The sequence below is a fragment of the Castor canadensis genome, chromosome 1, assembly GCF_047511655.1.
Source record: "Castor canadensis chromosome 1, mCasCan1.hap1v2, whole genome shotgun sequence".
NCBI classification, from domain to species: Eukaryota; Metazoa; Chordata; class Mammalia; order Rodentia; family Castoridae; genus Castor; species Castor canadensis.
In genome coordinates this window covers 141,019,973-141,034,830 of record NC_133386.1, presented here as the reverse complement: position 1 = coordinate 141,034,830, position 14,858 = coordinate 141,019,973, and the positions used below count along the sequence as shown (strand labels likewise).

The 14,858-nt window shown below is 45.8% G+C and overlaps 1 pseudogene; it reads right to left on the bottom strand.

Moving 5' to 3' along the window:
* Nucleotides 1-1,113: 1,113 nt before the first annotated feature.
* Nucleotides 1,114-4,410, bottom strand: LOC109679438 (olfactory receptor 51A7-like; annotated as a pseudogene).
* Nucleotides 4,411-14,858: the final 10,448 nt, after the last annotated feature.

The following is a 14,858-nucleotide window of genomic DNA, read 5'->3' as shown; positions in this document are numbered from 1 at the left end:
TCTATTGAAAATAACAGAGGAAGCAGCAGGTGTTCCTAAGAGTCTCGGGAGTTAAAGAATTGGCCACAGCAGTACGCATCCTGTGTTGTGGCTTAAAAGACGTGGTGGGCTAACTGTATTATGAACCAGCCTAAATCTGGAGAGTAGCATCTAAGGAAAGAAAGCCTATGTCTCACAAAAGGCTCCTTGTCACAGAAACTTCTGGAATTATTATGTATTCTCTAATGTTTTTGTACCCTTTTATGCTACCCATTTACTCAACACTATCTCTTTTACTTTTAACTATTTTTTAGTATAAATTGCTTCACATCTACCAAGAACATAGTATAGACAAGTCACTTTATCAATAAGAGGTTTAAAAGTTGAATAATCTACAATTCTTGTCCTGTAGGAATTCATGGTACAGTTGGTATGAGGGACAGATGCATAGTTTTTGAGGTATAAATGTGCCTCCACAACTGAGCCCCAAGACGCAGTCCCTTATATTTACTAGAATGCTGCCAAATGCCCTTCTATAACTTCCTCCCCCCAAACTGAATTCACCCAAAATTGGTTTAAACAAATGATATCATTTTTCTGGATTTCCCCTTTTACACTGCCCTAGGAAGTTTTCCTCAAACATTAATGTTATGGCAATAACCTTACAAGCTTGCTGCTGCCACTGCGCTGCTCGGTGAACCACACTTTGAATAGCAAATAGAGAACAGACACAGACAAATGTACTCATGCTATAAAGAGTTTAATGCAAAATCAAATAAGAAGAGGCAAATACAAAGATGCTAAATGGTTCCAGAATCTTACAGGCTTCTCCCAAGTCACTGTTCAGACTGTAATTTCCCAGATCCTCTTTAGAAGATTTTTAGGACTTCTATTCTTCATTATTTTACCTGAGAATAAATGTCACCAGTCGTTCAAATAACAACAAAACTCAGATCGTCTGTATGAAATATAAAGCCTTTTCCTCAAAAGCAGAAAAGCAATTGGATTGATTGATTAGTTAAAGCTATTTTAAAGACTATGAAGTAAAGGAACAATCTCCTTTATTGGATAAAACATTGACCTGCTCCTAAGATAGTTTATTATAGAGAAAATGTAACTTTCACCTTTGTCCATTCACTTACACTTCAGACCAAATTTTTCCAAGACTTTTACTCTAATCTGCAAAGTTTTTACATTATACACAATGGGATTCATCAAGTATGGTATCAGTAAGAAAGCATCTGCTATCAGAATCACAGCTAAAGAGAATTTCTGATTAGCAAAGTGATGCATGGTACCCAGAGTGAGTTGGGCACATACGAGATAAGCACAGCACATATATGAAACACATAGGTATTAAGGCCTTTGAATAACTCCCTGTGGGATGCAGTACCCAATACAGCCTTCAGGATGAACACATAGGAAACAGCAAAGAACACACACTGTCTAAGGGCTTTGAATAACTCCCTGTGGGATACAATACCCAATACAGTCTTCAGGATGAACACATAGGAAACAGCAATGAACACACTGTCTGATATCATGCAGAGAGCAACAAATAGCCCATAATAAAAGCTAACCCTGTTGTCAGTGGAAGCAGCTTCATGACATCCTGGTGAAGGCAACAGGAGTGTGCTAACAGAAGTTTATTACAGTTTTTAGTCTCTTTAAAGTAAAAAGAATGGGAAGCACAAGGAGAACGCTTTTGATAGCAAATACCAGCCCAATGTGCACAACTCTGGAGCTGGTGAAGATGGAGCTGTATCTCAGAGGGTGATGACTGGCTACAAAGTGATCAAAGGACATTATCGGGGACACCCAAAACTCCATGTCTGTGAGTCTGAGGATGAAGAATTCCTGGACAATGCATACATCCACAGAAATCCCCATGGTGTTGAACAAGAAAATTCTTAGCATGGTGGAGATAGAGAAGAAAGACAAAAGACAGGCCCAAGTCAGGTAGAGCCAGCATGGAGAGGAAATAGTACATGGGCTTATACAGGGAAGTTCTGTTCTGATGATGCAAAGGATAGTGTAATTGCCCAAGATGGCCATGAGGTACTGAGAAAAAGCATCACAAATAGGTCTCTTATTTAGCTGCTTCTGAATCTAAAGTAGCATCAAAATAGTCAAAAATTCTTAGTTGTAGTCACTGAGCACATCTAAGTTTATTTGTGGGTTAAATTAACTATAGCTCAAACTTAAGAGACAGGAAGTCCAGGCACTATGACACACACTTGTAATCTCAGCACTAAGGAGGCTGAGGCAGGTAGATCATGAGTTTGAGGCCAGCCTTGGCTGCATATTGAGACCCTGCTTCAAAAATACCAAAACAAAGAAACCAGGAGAGAGGAAATAATGTAATAAAACTTTTCTATACAAGGAAAAATGTGGAGTGTATTTAAATGGGTTCTCCATTGTATTTGTTTAAGAACTTTACATTCTTCTTCAAATCTGTCCTTATTTCCAGATACAGTTCTGAGTAACCCTATAGCTAGGAAGTACTGGAGTGTTTGATAACCATTTGTTCAAGCCATGACTTTTGAGATTTATAAATTAATTAACTAAACTAATAAACTAAGTATAATACTTTTTAACATGGAAGTGTTCTAATATCAAACTTATGGAGTGGTCACATGCTCCCATAAACCACAGTGCTATAGCAGCAAGGGTTAAAGGAGACCCAGATCTTAAATTATAGTTCATGGTACATGTTTGTATAAATATAAAATAGGTCTGCCACAAAGGATCATAAATAACCGTGCAGCATTAAATTCAACCCATGACCTCTTTTTGTACAAACTGTGGGCTTATCTTTGTATGTTTAAAGGATTGCATTTTAAAAAAAGAAAAGAAAAGGAATCAAAACACAAATGTGACAGAGCTCATATCTACATAAAATTTTAAAATATTTATGTTCTAAATATTTATATTTAGAACAACAATTTATAGAAATTGTTGATCCCCTCAACTGGAAAATTACACATGAAAGCACACGCACACACACACACAGTCATAGAAGAGAGAATGAGGAATGTGTCAAAAGGAACTTGAGATCTAAGCATAATGTTCCATGTTTTTCATTCAAAAGAGATAAAAGCAAAAACACCCGAAGCAAATACACAAACGTTTAACCTTGCCCATCAGAATCATGAAGATTCAGGTGTTACTCCCTGTACTCTCCTAGATTCTTGAGATTCTTGTCCTTCTCAATTCTCTTGCTGAGCATATTCCCAGAAACATAGACACAAAACTTCAGAGGAATCTTTTGTACCAGACATCATGTGTCAGAACTTGACAGTTGCTTCAAGCAGGACAGTATGAGTACAAGCTCTCAAGGAGCAGAGGAAGAAGGACTCCTCTGACACCATCTATTATTAGTCAGGCAGCAAACTGTAAGGAAGAGGCCACAGTGAGTAGTGAAGAGGGAGTATGTAGCTCTTCATGGAGATTCTGAGTATTTTTTCATGAGACTAGAGAAAAAGGGTGTTGCATCTAGATAGAAGAAACTAGCTGGTGATGGCTGGAAATAGAAAGCAGTGAAGAAGAAAGAAGGGGGGAGCAATATTCAGCTTTTATGTCTGCTGAAAAATTCAGAAGGACTTTTGCATCAAGTTGACTTGAGTTAAGGGCTATGAAGGAAAATTAGTGCCATGTATGAACATGTCATATGAAGAAGAGAAGGGATAAGGCTGGATGTAAGAACATATTTTTATTCACAATGCTGAGTGTCCATTTTGTCTTAGCCTTTCAAATATGATTAATGTCCCTTTGACAGTTACCACACACACCATTTGTGTGTACTTAGATCACTTACAACCTTTCCACGCAATTGCTGCTGGCCCTCTTCAGAATGTCACATCTTGTCCCCTTCTCTACCTATTCCTAGATTCCTTTCCCAGTGCTCTTGGCTTCTCTGTATCCATCCATCAGATTGGTGACCAATTCGGTTATCTCTGGTATTTGGATGTAATCCTCATCAAACTCCTAGTGACAACATCAAGGACAACTTGAGTAACTCCTTTTTAAGAGCTCCACACCAGGCCAGGCATGGTGGTACATACCTGAGAGACTGCAGAGGAGGAATACTAAGTTCAAGGCCAGCCTCGGATACATAAAGAAAGCTGCCTCTCCCCCAATAAAAAACAAAAATCAGAGAGAGAGAGAGAGAGAGAGAGAGCTGTACACCAGAGAAGCCATCACCTGTGCTTCTCAGGGAGTGAGATTCATATTGAGGGATAAATGTGATAACAGACTTCCTGTGCATTTCTATTACTCCCCTCAAAATGGACCATTGCCAAAGTTCTAGGTTTGAAGCCATTCTTCACAAGCTCCTGACCTACCTTGGGTAACTGAAGAAATTAGCTACTGTTGACAGTGTTTTTCAACTTTATTCATCGTGGAAATACAAAGACATACCTTATCCCACATACGGACCCTAATCTTTGCAAGCATAAACTTTTCCCCAGAGCTAGCTTTTTCCCTTAGGTTGGACAAACTATTAAGCATTTTTTACCTACAGCCTTATGAAAGGAATAGAGTTAGTCTCTGCAATGTGCAGGGTTTTTATTATGTGAATGTCCAGCTGACTTATTCCAAGCCAAATGTGGGAAGTCCTCAAATTCTGCAGCTTCTAAAGCTTGTGTGCTCTAGCACCCTGGTAGGAATTCCCGTCTTATTTGTGTTCTCATACTCTTTTTAGCCTCAGTACATCTTCCTGAGAATTAACAGAGAGATACCTATTCCCCTGAGAACAATGACTCTGTTTCCTCACAGTGTATCAGTAAGGGGCTTTCCTAAGAAAATGGAGACAGCATTCTGTTAAAATTCACCAGAAGTACCTGCTTCAGAGGAGGAGCTTAGCAACCAGGCAGAATGTACTTTTGTATGGATATCAGGTAGTCTTATCCCCCAAACCCTGCTTCTTATCCAGTGGGCCCATAAGTGGAATAATGATGGGAGAAATAGAAAACCATGAGCCAATAGTACGAACGCCTTTTCACCAAAGTTTATCTTGGCCAAAGATTTGGAAAACAGTGTTATCCCCATTCCTGGAATGTTATCAAAAGAAAAAAATTAAATGTATTTCAACCTTTTAAAAAATCATTTGGCCCAAAAGAGAGGAATTACCACCCTTGGAGGGAGGCGGGGTGCAGGGATGGGGGTTATTTAGCAATACATGAAGGCAAACTTTGGCTGTTGTAACTGGGAAGCAAGGATTGCTGGCATCTAGGGAGTAGGTGTTAGGGATGCTCCTAAGTACCCGAAACTGTACAAGACAGGCTCTTATAACAAACAATCATCCAAACCATATTTCTGTAGTGCCACAGTTGAGAGTCCTATTCTAGAATAGAAAAAAAAAAGATGGAAAGTCACTCATCTAATTACTTAAGACAAATGCAAACATTACAAATAGTATGTTAATAACTCAGATACAAAACTTTTGAAGAATATTGCATCTTACACCATAGACTCTATCCTATGAATGAAAACAATTGTTCGTATTAAGAAATCTACCAATGATATGAGTATGCAAATAGATTAAAGGCGGGAAAATATAACTTTCTTAAGAGATGTGAAAATTCATAAAATAAAATACTTAATATTTAAAAAGAAAATAAAATTACTCTAATGAAGATATCTAATAAAGGAATCTTCAAACACTGTTAGTGAGAATGTAAACTTGTGCAACCACCATGGAAATCAGTAGGGAGGATCCTTAAAAAGCTAAAAATGGACCTACTTTATTGGACATGTATCCACAAAAGTGCAAATCAATAATTGAAAGGAATATGAGGTCTCAGCGGGCCCCAACCCCCTTGTTGGAGAAACCAGTACCAAACATCCCATGTAGATAAGATAAGCAATGAGGCAGGGCTCAGTTAGGGCATATAGAATGTGAGGAATGCAAGATGTGAGATACGAGCAAGATGTGAGATACGAGCAAGATGTGAGATACGAGCAAGATGTGAGATACGAGCAAGATGTGAGGTACGAGCAAGATGTGAAGTACGTGCAGGATGTGCTCTGCCTGCTTGTCTAATGTTGATAACAAAAATATGCACGCCACTGCAGTCTATATAAGATTTCCCCCTAAGAGGCTCAGGGTCTTGCTTTCCTAACCGGTCCTGCGTGTCCGTGTGGGAGCTCGACCCTGGCTAGCCAGTCCAATAAACTCTGCTTTGTTGATTGCATTCACGCCTGGCTCTCTGTCTCTCGGGGGAATAGGATTCCGGGTCCTAACATTTGGAGGTCCCACCGAGATTTCATTTTCTCGAGAGACAGAACCTGCCTGCGAGAAAGCAGGGGCGATCCCAAGTCCTAGGCGTTGGGAGGGGATCCCAGACCCTCATTTGGAGGAACTTGAGTGTTCCATTTGGGCCGCGGCGGGGATTCGGCCAATCCCCAGGGAGATTCATTCTGGGAATCTCGCAAGGAGGACCACAGGGTCCTATTGGGAGAGGCTTTCCTCTCATTTGGGCTCGAGCATTTTAGGAACCCTGGCGCCAGGTGAAGAACTAATTGAGCTAGTCGACCGACCACCCGTCAAGTGGACGCCTTTCGGCCTGATATCCCAGTTGGACGGTGAGGAGGTTGAATGGGGTGCGCACCAGTGTGAGAGAAGGACCGGTCCGAGCGAGTGCTGGAGAGTGTTGTGTGTGTGTGGAATTATTGTTGCCTTTACCCTTTTTGTTCTATCTCTCTTGGTGTTTGAGTCTCCTTCCACAATGGGACAGGGACAAACAACCCCAAAGTCTCTGATCCTTTCTCACTTTCCAGAAGTTAAAGAAAGGGCCTTAAATGCGGGTCTGGTCATCAAGAAAGGTAAGTTCGACACCTTTTGTTCTGCAGAGTGGCCCACCTTTGGAGTCGGGTGGCCCATTCAAGGTTCCCTCTCCCTAGACCTGATCACTAAGGTTAAAGCAGTCATTTTTCAGCCAGACAATCGAGGCCATCCAGACCAAGTTTCTTACATTTTGGTTTGGGAGGATCTGGTGAGGAGCCCTCCCCCTTGGTTAACAGTTTTTCTGACCCACCCCTCCAGTTCGGCCCCCGGGGCTAAAACCCCAGTTACGCCCGCCTTGGTCATAAAGGAGGAGGAAAAACTTCCTCTTCCCACCTTGACCGGTCCTCAAATTAGGGCATCTCCTTCACCATCTCCGGTCTTACCAGAGAGTTCCCCCCTTTACCCATCCCTCGCAGGGGCAGAGGAAGATCGGCCGCCTCCATACATGACTCCCCCTGGCCAAGCCAGTGCCCCGGAGGAGGAAATTTCCTCATCCTCCTCAACAGGACTGGCAGCAGGAGGAGGAATGGGTCGAAGACTTCGCCCCCGAGGGATCCGGGAAAGGGAGGGGGAAGACGGGCCCCCCTCATCAACACAGGGGGAGGAAACTGTCCCTACACTTCCAGTCCGGATGGTGGGCCAAGGGGGACCGGGAGGAGGGCAACAGTTTCAGTACTGGCCCTTCTCCTCCAGTGATCTATATAACTGGAGGACGCAGAACCCGCCCTTTTCTGAAGACCCCAAGTGTCTCATAGATCTCCTGGAGTCCATCATGCATACACACCGCCCCACTTGGGATGACTGTCATCAGCTGCTCAATACTCTTTTTACGACGGAGGAACGAGAGCGCATCCTCAACGAAGCGAGGAAGAATGTCTTGGGGGATAATGGGAGACCCACAACTCTCCAACCGGCCATAGACGAGGCTTTTCCCCTACGCCGGCCTGATTGGGATTTCGGGACCGCAGAAGGTAGGGAGCGTCTTCGGATCTACCGCCAGACTCTGATGGCCGGTCTCCGAGCGGCCGCTAGAAGGCCCACCAATTTTGCAAAAGTAAAAGCAGTCATTCAAGGGGAAAACGAAAGCCCAGCCGGTTTCTTAGAGCGCCTCTATGAGGCATACCGTCAGTACACCCCGATTGACCCTGAGGCGGACCTCCACCGGTCTGCTGTGGTACTCTCATTCATTAATCAGGCAGCCCCAGACATTAGGAGAAAACTCAATAAACAGGAAAACTTAGGGGAGATGACTATAAGGGAAATGCTACAGGTAGCAGAAAAGGTTTTTACCGCTAGGGAAACTCCAGAAGAAAGGGAGGAAAGACAGAGAAAGGAAGACAGGGAAGCCCAGGAGAAATTGAGAAAGGAGGACCGGGAGTTCCAGGCTAAGGAAAACCGAAAGCAACAGAGAGAAATGGCTCGTATTTTCCTAGCGGGTGTCCGGGACCAACCCAGAGGAGGGGGCCACGCCAGGACCCCGGATAAGGAACACTGTTTTTACTGTAAGGAAACGGGGCATTGGAAGAGAGAATGTCCTAAGTTAAAGGGAAGAAGAGGGTTTGGAAGGAGACCGGGGGAAAACAGGGAAAGGGAACGAGCAGTAGAGCAGGCCAGAGTCCTACTAGCCGGAGAAGAGGACTGAAGGAGACGGGGCTCAGACCCCCTCCCCGAGTCCTGGGTAACAATGCATGTGGAGGGGAAGCCGATGGGGTTCATGGTGGATACCAGCGCCCAATATTCGGTTTTAAACAAGGCACATGGACCTTTGAACAAGGCACGAACAAGTGTTGTTCAGGGGGCCACCGGTACGCAGTTATGTACATGGACTACCAAAAGAAAGGTGAACTTAGGAAAACACCAGGTCACACACTCCTTCTTGGTCGTCCCTGAGAGCCCCGCTCCCCTGCTCGGACGGGACCTACTCACCAAAATAGGGGCCCATATCCATTTTGAACCAGATGGAATAATTGTGACTGATCGAGAAGGGAGCCCGATTCATGTCTTGTCCCTATCATTGGCTGACGAGCATCGTCTGTTTGAGAGTCAACAGGAACCAGGAGGGGACATGACTCATTGGGTAAAAAGATTTCCCACGGCCTGGGCGGAGACTGCGGGAACCGGCCTCGCCAAACACCTCCCGCCCGTAGTTATACAATTGAAGGCTTCTGCTCTCCCCATTCGGGTGAAACAGTATCCTATGCCTGAGGAGGCCCGAAGAGGCATAGCCCCTCATATCCACAGGCTAATAAAGGAAGGAGTACTGCGACCTTGTCAGTCTGCCTGGAATACTCCTCTGCTCCCCGTCCGAAAGCCGGGAAGCGGGGACTATAGGCCTGTGCAAGACCTACGAAAGGTAAACGAGCAGACGGAGGACATTCATCCCACCGTTCCAAATCCCTATACCTTGCTCAGCCACCTACCCCCCTCGCAAGTATGGTATACAACCCTTGATTTGAAAGATGCTTTCTTCAGCATTCCATTGTCAGAAATTAGTCAGCCGCTATTTGCTTTCGAATGGCAAGAAGATGGGGGCCAATCCGGACAGCTCACTTGGACCAGACTGCCGCAAGGATTTAAAAACTCTCCCACCCTGTTTAATGAGGCCCTGAGCCAGGACCTGGAACCTTTTCGTCGGAGCCACCCACGAGTCACTCTATTACAGTATGTTGATGACTTACTGTTAGCGGCAGAAACCCGAGAAGAGTGCATCAAGGCTACTGAACACTTGCTAACGGAATTAGGTGAGCTGGGGTATCGGGCAAGTGCCAAGAAAACTCACATCTGTAAAAGGTCAGTGACGTATTTGGGTTATCGGATTGCAGATGGGGCAAGGTGGCTGACTGATGCCATGAAACAGACTATTCTGGCTATCCCATCCCCGACATCCACTAGGGGGGTGAGAGAATTCCTGGGCTCCGCGGGGTTCTGTAGACTCTGGATTCCAGGATTTGCGGAAATAGCCAGACCCCTATATGAGGCCACCAAAGAAGCTCCAGATTGGAGTTGGGGAGAGAGAGAACAACAGGCCTTTGATCAGCTAAAAGACGCTCTTTTGCAGGCCCCTGCCTTAGCCTTGCCAGATCCTACAAGACCATTCACTCTGTTTGTAGATGAGAAAAAGGGGGTAGCCAAAGGAGTCTTGACCCAACAGCTAGGTCCCTGGAAGAGACCAGTGGCATACTTTTCCAAGAAATTAGACGCAGTAGCGGCAGGATGGCCCCCCTGCCTCCGCATCATAGCGGCCATTGCCGTGCTGGTGAGAGAAGCCGATAAACTAACCTTTGGACAGGCCCTCTGGGTAACGGCCCCTCACCCGGTGGAGGGAATCCTTAAACAACCCCCTGGGAAATGGATGACGAATGCCAGGCTCACCCACTACCAGGGGCTCTTGTTGGATTCCCCTCGGATCACATTCACAGATCCCGTAATCCTGAACCCTGCCACCTTGTTGCCTAACCCGGAACTGCAGACACCTGTCCATAACTGCAAAGAATTCCTCTCCGAAGTTACACAGGTACGGGCTGACCTAAAGGATACCCCCCTGTCCGGCTGCAAATTAAACTGGTACACGGATGGAAGCAGTTTTTTCCAAGATGGAGCCCGAAGGGCAGGGGCAGCTGTAGTCGACCAAGAAGGAAATACGGTATGGAGCAGCGCCCTCCCACCCGGAACATCAGCCCAAAAAGCGGAATTAATTGCCTTGGCAGAGGCCCTGGAGAGGGCAAAAGGAAAGCGAGTCAATATCTACACCGATAGCCGCTATGCTTTCGGTACCATCCATGTCCACGGGGCCATCTATCGCGAAAGAGGATTCCGCACAGCAGAAGGAAAACATCTAAAGAACCTAGCCGAAGTCCAGCGTCTATTAATGGCAGTGGAAAAACCGAAGGCAGTGGCAGTGATGTATGTCCCAGGCCACCAGTCTGCCAAGACGCCGGAAGCTGTCGGTAACAACAGAGCAGATCAAGAAGCAAAGAGAGTAGCAATGGTGAGTCCTCCCATGGAGACAGGGCAACCTTCCACGGTTGCGGCGATAGACGTGCCGGTCCCAGAGCTCCCTCCGCTACCCCCCCGACCAGAATACTCCACAGAGGATTTCACTTGGATGAGAGCCCACTCCCCCTTTAGAGAAGGGGAAGACGGATGGAAAAGCGACTTGGAAGTCAAGTTAATTCTGCCTGAAAAACTCGGACGATTCCTGTTGGCTAACTTACATAAGTCCACCCATTTGGGGCGGAGAAAATTACTAGACTTGTTGACATCTGCGCAGCTCCGATTTCCGAACCAGACCATAGCAGTCCGCCAAATTGTGGAAGATTGTGCCAGCTGCACAATCATGAAACCAGGACGAAGGGAGGGGCACCATACAGGTACTCGGGAACGGGGGAGGGCTCCGGGAAGAAGTTGGGAAGTGGATTTTACTGAGGTAAAACCGGGAAAGTTTGGGTACAAATATTTGCTGGTATTCATAGATACCTTTTCAGGCTGGGTGGAGGCTTTTCCTACAAAGAAGGAGACGAGTCAGGTAGTGGCAAAGGCTTTGCTAGAGGAAATCATACCCAGATATGGGGTGCCCGAGGCAATTGGGTCAGATAACGGTCCGGCTTTTGTTAGTAAGGTCCTGCAGGGACTAGCCCAGACTATGGGGGCCAATTGGAAGCTACATTGTGAATATAACCCCCAGAGCTCAGGGCAAGTAGAAAGGATGAATAGGACACTAAAGGAGACTTTAGCCAAATTGGCCCTGGAGACTGGCGGTGATTGGGTGACGCTCCTTCCCTTGGCCATCTTCCGAGTCCGGAACTCCCCCTATGTCCATGGGCTAACTCCCTTTGAGATCCTGTATGGGGCTCCACCCCCCATCATTCAGAGGACCTTAAGCCCAGAACTAGGTGATCTGGCCCCAAATTACCTGACCATGTTGCAGGCTTTAGCTAAAGTGCAACAACGGATTTGGCCCTTAATTCAAGCATACCACGCTGTTAAGAGGGACCCGGCTCCGGAACATGGCATAGTCCCGGGTGACATGGTATGGGTTAAAAGGCATCAGTCCAAAACCCTAGAGCCTAGATGGAAAGGACCTTATGTTGTACTGTTTACTACCCCTACCGCCCTCAAGGTTGATGGCATCGGACCTTGGATCCACCACTCCCACGTGCGTCGAGCCAATCATCAAAAACAAGAAGGGGTCAAGGAGTGGACTGTACGGCGGCACCCAGACAACCCATTAAAGCTAAAGCTTTTGTGGCCCCGGGAACATGCAGAGCCTTCAGGAGCAGCCACGGATGGGGTGGCTGATCGCTCTGATCTTGCTCAATGCCCAGAGCGGGAGCCTCGCAGAAACCAACCCTCACCAGCCCTATAAGCAAACCTGGATACTCACCGATGGGGAGACTCATACCACCCTCAACGAGACTACTCGCACTGCCCCCATAGGAACTTGGTGGCCGGAGCTTCAGTTCTGCTTCAGAGACATCAATCCTGCCTACAAGTCTACTGCCCCGGAGTCAGCCCGACGTTATGGGTTTTATGCCTGCCCCGGCCACAAAAAGAACCAGGAATGTGGGGGGATACAATACTCCTTCTGTAGGTCATGGGCATGTGTCACATCCAATGATAGTGAATGGAAATGGGGGATATCAAAATCAGACCTAGTCAAATTTGCCTTTGTAAATGGGATATTAAGGGGGCACAGAATTCCAATACCCACCCATAAATGCCAGCCCACGGATCTAGATAGAATCAAGGTCACTTTCACTGAAACTGGCAAGAAGGACACCCCTGGGTGGATACAAGGTAAGGTATGGGGACTTGTATTTTATAAATATGGTGGACATGCTGGCTCGACCATAGTGGTCAGATTAAAAATTGAGCCCATAGGGCCACCGTCCACAGCAGTAGGCCCCAATAAGGTACTTAGGCCGCCCAATGTAAAGCCATCTCCCCAACCTTCCACAACTCACCACCTTCCCTCAACCATAGCTCGGGCTAATGTTACAACTCCAAGACCATCAGAAACCAGCCCTCCCCTGGTGAGGCCCAGTCTCATGACCGCATCTAAAGACCCCCTCTGGGAGCTAGTGGGTGCTGCCTTCCTGACGTTAAACCACACCAACCCTAACATGACTAACTCCTGTTGGTTATGTTATGATGTGAGGCCCCCATTCTATGAGGCAATAGGGCTAAACACCACTCACGATACCTCATCTGAGGAAAACCCTAGTCAATGTTCCTGGGGAGACCGTAAGAGAGGTCTGACCATACAGCAGGTAAACGGCCAAGGAACCTGCTTAGGAAAAGTGCCAAAGAACAGACGGGACTTATGTACTGTTATTAACGCCAGTTCTACCTGGGGAAATGCTATTAAATGGGTAATTCCAAAGGACCATGGGTGGTGGCTATGCTCGCGGTCCGGACTCACCCCATGCCTATCAACTAAGGTGTTTAACAGCTCTAAAGAATTCTGTGTTATAGTGGTTGTGCTGCCCCGCATCCTCTATCATTCGGAGGAAAGTCTATATTCATACTGGAATATAGGAACAGGTGAGAGAAAGAAGAGAGAGCCTATTTCTACACTAACCATTGCTACCCTACTTAGCCTAGGGGTGGCTGGGGCAGGGACCGGCATAGCCTCCCTGGCTACTCAACATAAAGGGATGTCTTCGCTGCGCGCAGCCATAGATGAAGACATAGAGAGAATAGAAACCTCCATTAGCCACCTAGAAAAATCCCTCACTTCCCTGTCTGAGGTAGTACTTCAAAACCGACGAGGTCTGGACTTGTTGTTCCTCCAAAAAGGGGGACTATGCGTTGCTCTAGGGGAAGAATGTTGTTTTTACGCTGACCATACCGGAGTTGTTCGTGACTCCATGTCTAAACTTCGAAAGAGCCTGGAACAAAGAAAACGAGAAAAAGAGGCAGGGGAAAGCTGGTTCGAGTCTTGGTTTAACCAGTCCCCATGGTTGGCTACCCTTTTATCTGCACTGGCAGGGCCAATAATAATCATCCTACTGCTTGTTACCATAGGACCCTGGATTCTAAACCGACTTATGACTTTTGTCAAAAGTCGAATTAATACTATCCAACTTCTGGTCCTCCGCCAACAATATCAGGCTCTTCATCCTCTCGAGGATGATTCCTCAATTTAGGCCATAAGAAAGGGGGGAATGAAAGGAATATGAGGTCTCAGCGGGCCCCAACCCCCTTGTTGGAGAAACCAGTACCAAACATCCCATGTAGATAAGATAAGCAATGAGGCAGGGCTCAGTTAGGGCATATAGAATGTGAGGAATGCAAGATGTGAGATACGAGCAAGATGTGAGATACGAGCAAGATGTGAGATACGAGCAAGATGTGAGGTACGAGCAAGATGTGAAGTACGTGCAGGATGTGCTCTGCCTGCTTGTCTAATGTTGATAACAAAAATATGCACGCCACTGCAGTCTATATAAGATTTCCCCCTAAGAGGCTCAGGGTCTTGCTTTCCTAACCGGTCCTGCGTGTCCGTGTGGGAGCTCGACCCTGGCTAGCCAGTCCAATAAACTCTGCTTTGTTGATTGCATTCACGCCTGGCTCTCTGTCTCTCGGGGGAATAGGATTCCGGGTCCTAACATAATCAAGCAAGATACCTGCATACCCATGATTATTGCAGCTCTGTTCACAACAGCTGAACTATGAAATCAACCAAGGTGCCCAACAATTGATGGTTGGATAAATAAAATATGAATACATGCATGTATATGTACATACACACATATACACACACAAACATAATATCGATAGCATAAGGAAACCCAATATGCTAGGGATAGGGAATAAAAGGGAGAGAGTGAACTGCTTCAAAGTACACTGTGCACATCTATGATATCTGTGAATTACCGCAGTGAAATACCCTCATATTATCAATGTAGCTAATTAAAAAGCAAAATAAAATTAAGAAAAAAGAAATTTCCTAATGAGCAGCCTATCATAAATTCAGAAAAAAACGCTTGCTTATGGTCTAATAAAAGCATTCTCACTAAAATAAGTGATATGATACCACATCTAATATCATAATTACTGTTCAATTGTACTAGCAAATGAGAAAAGACAA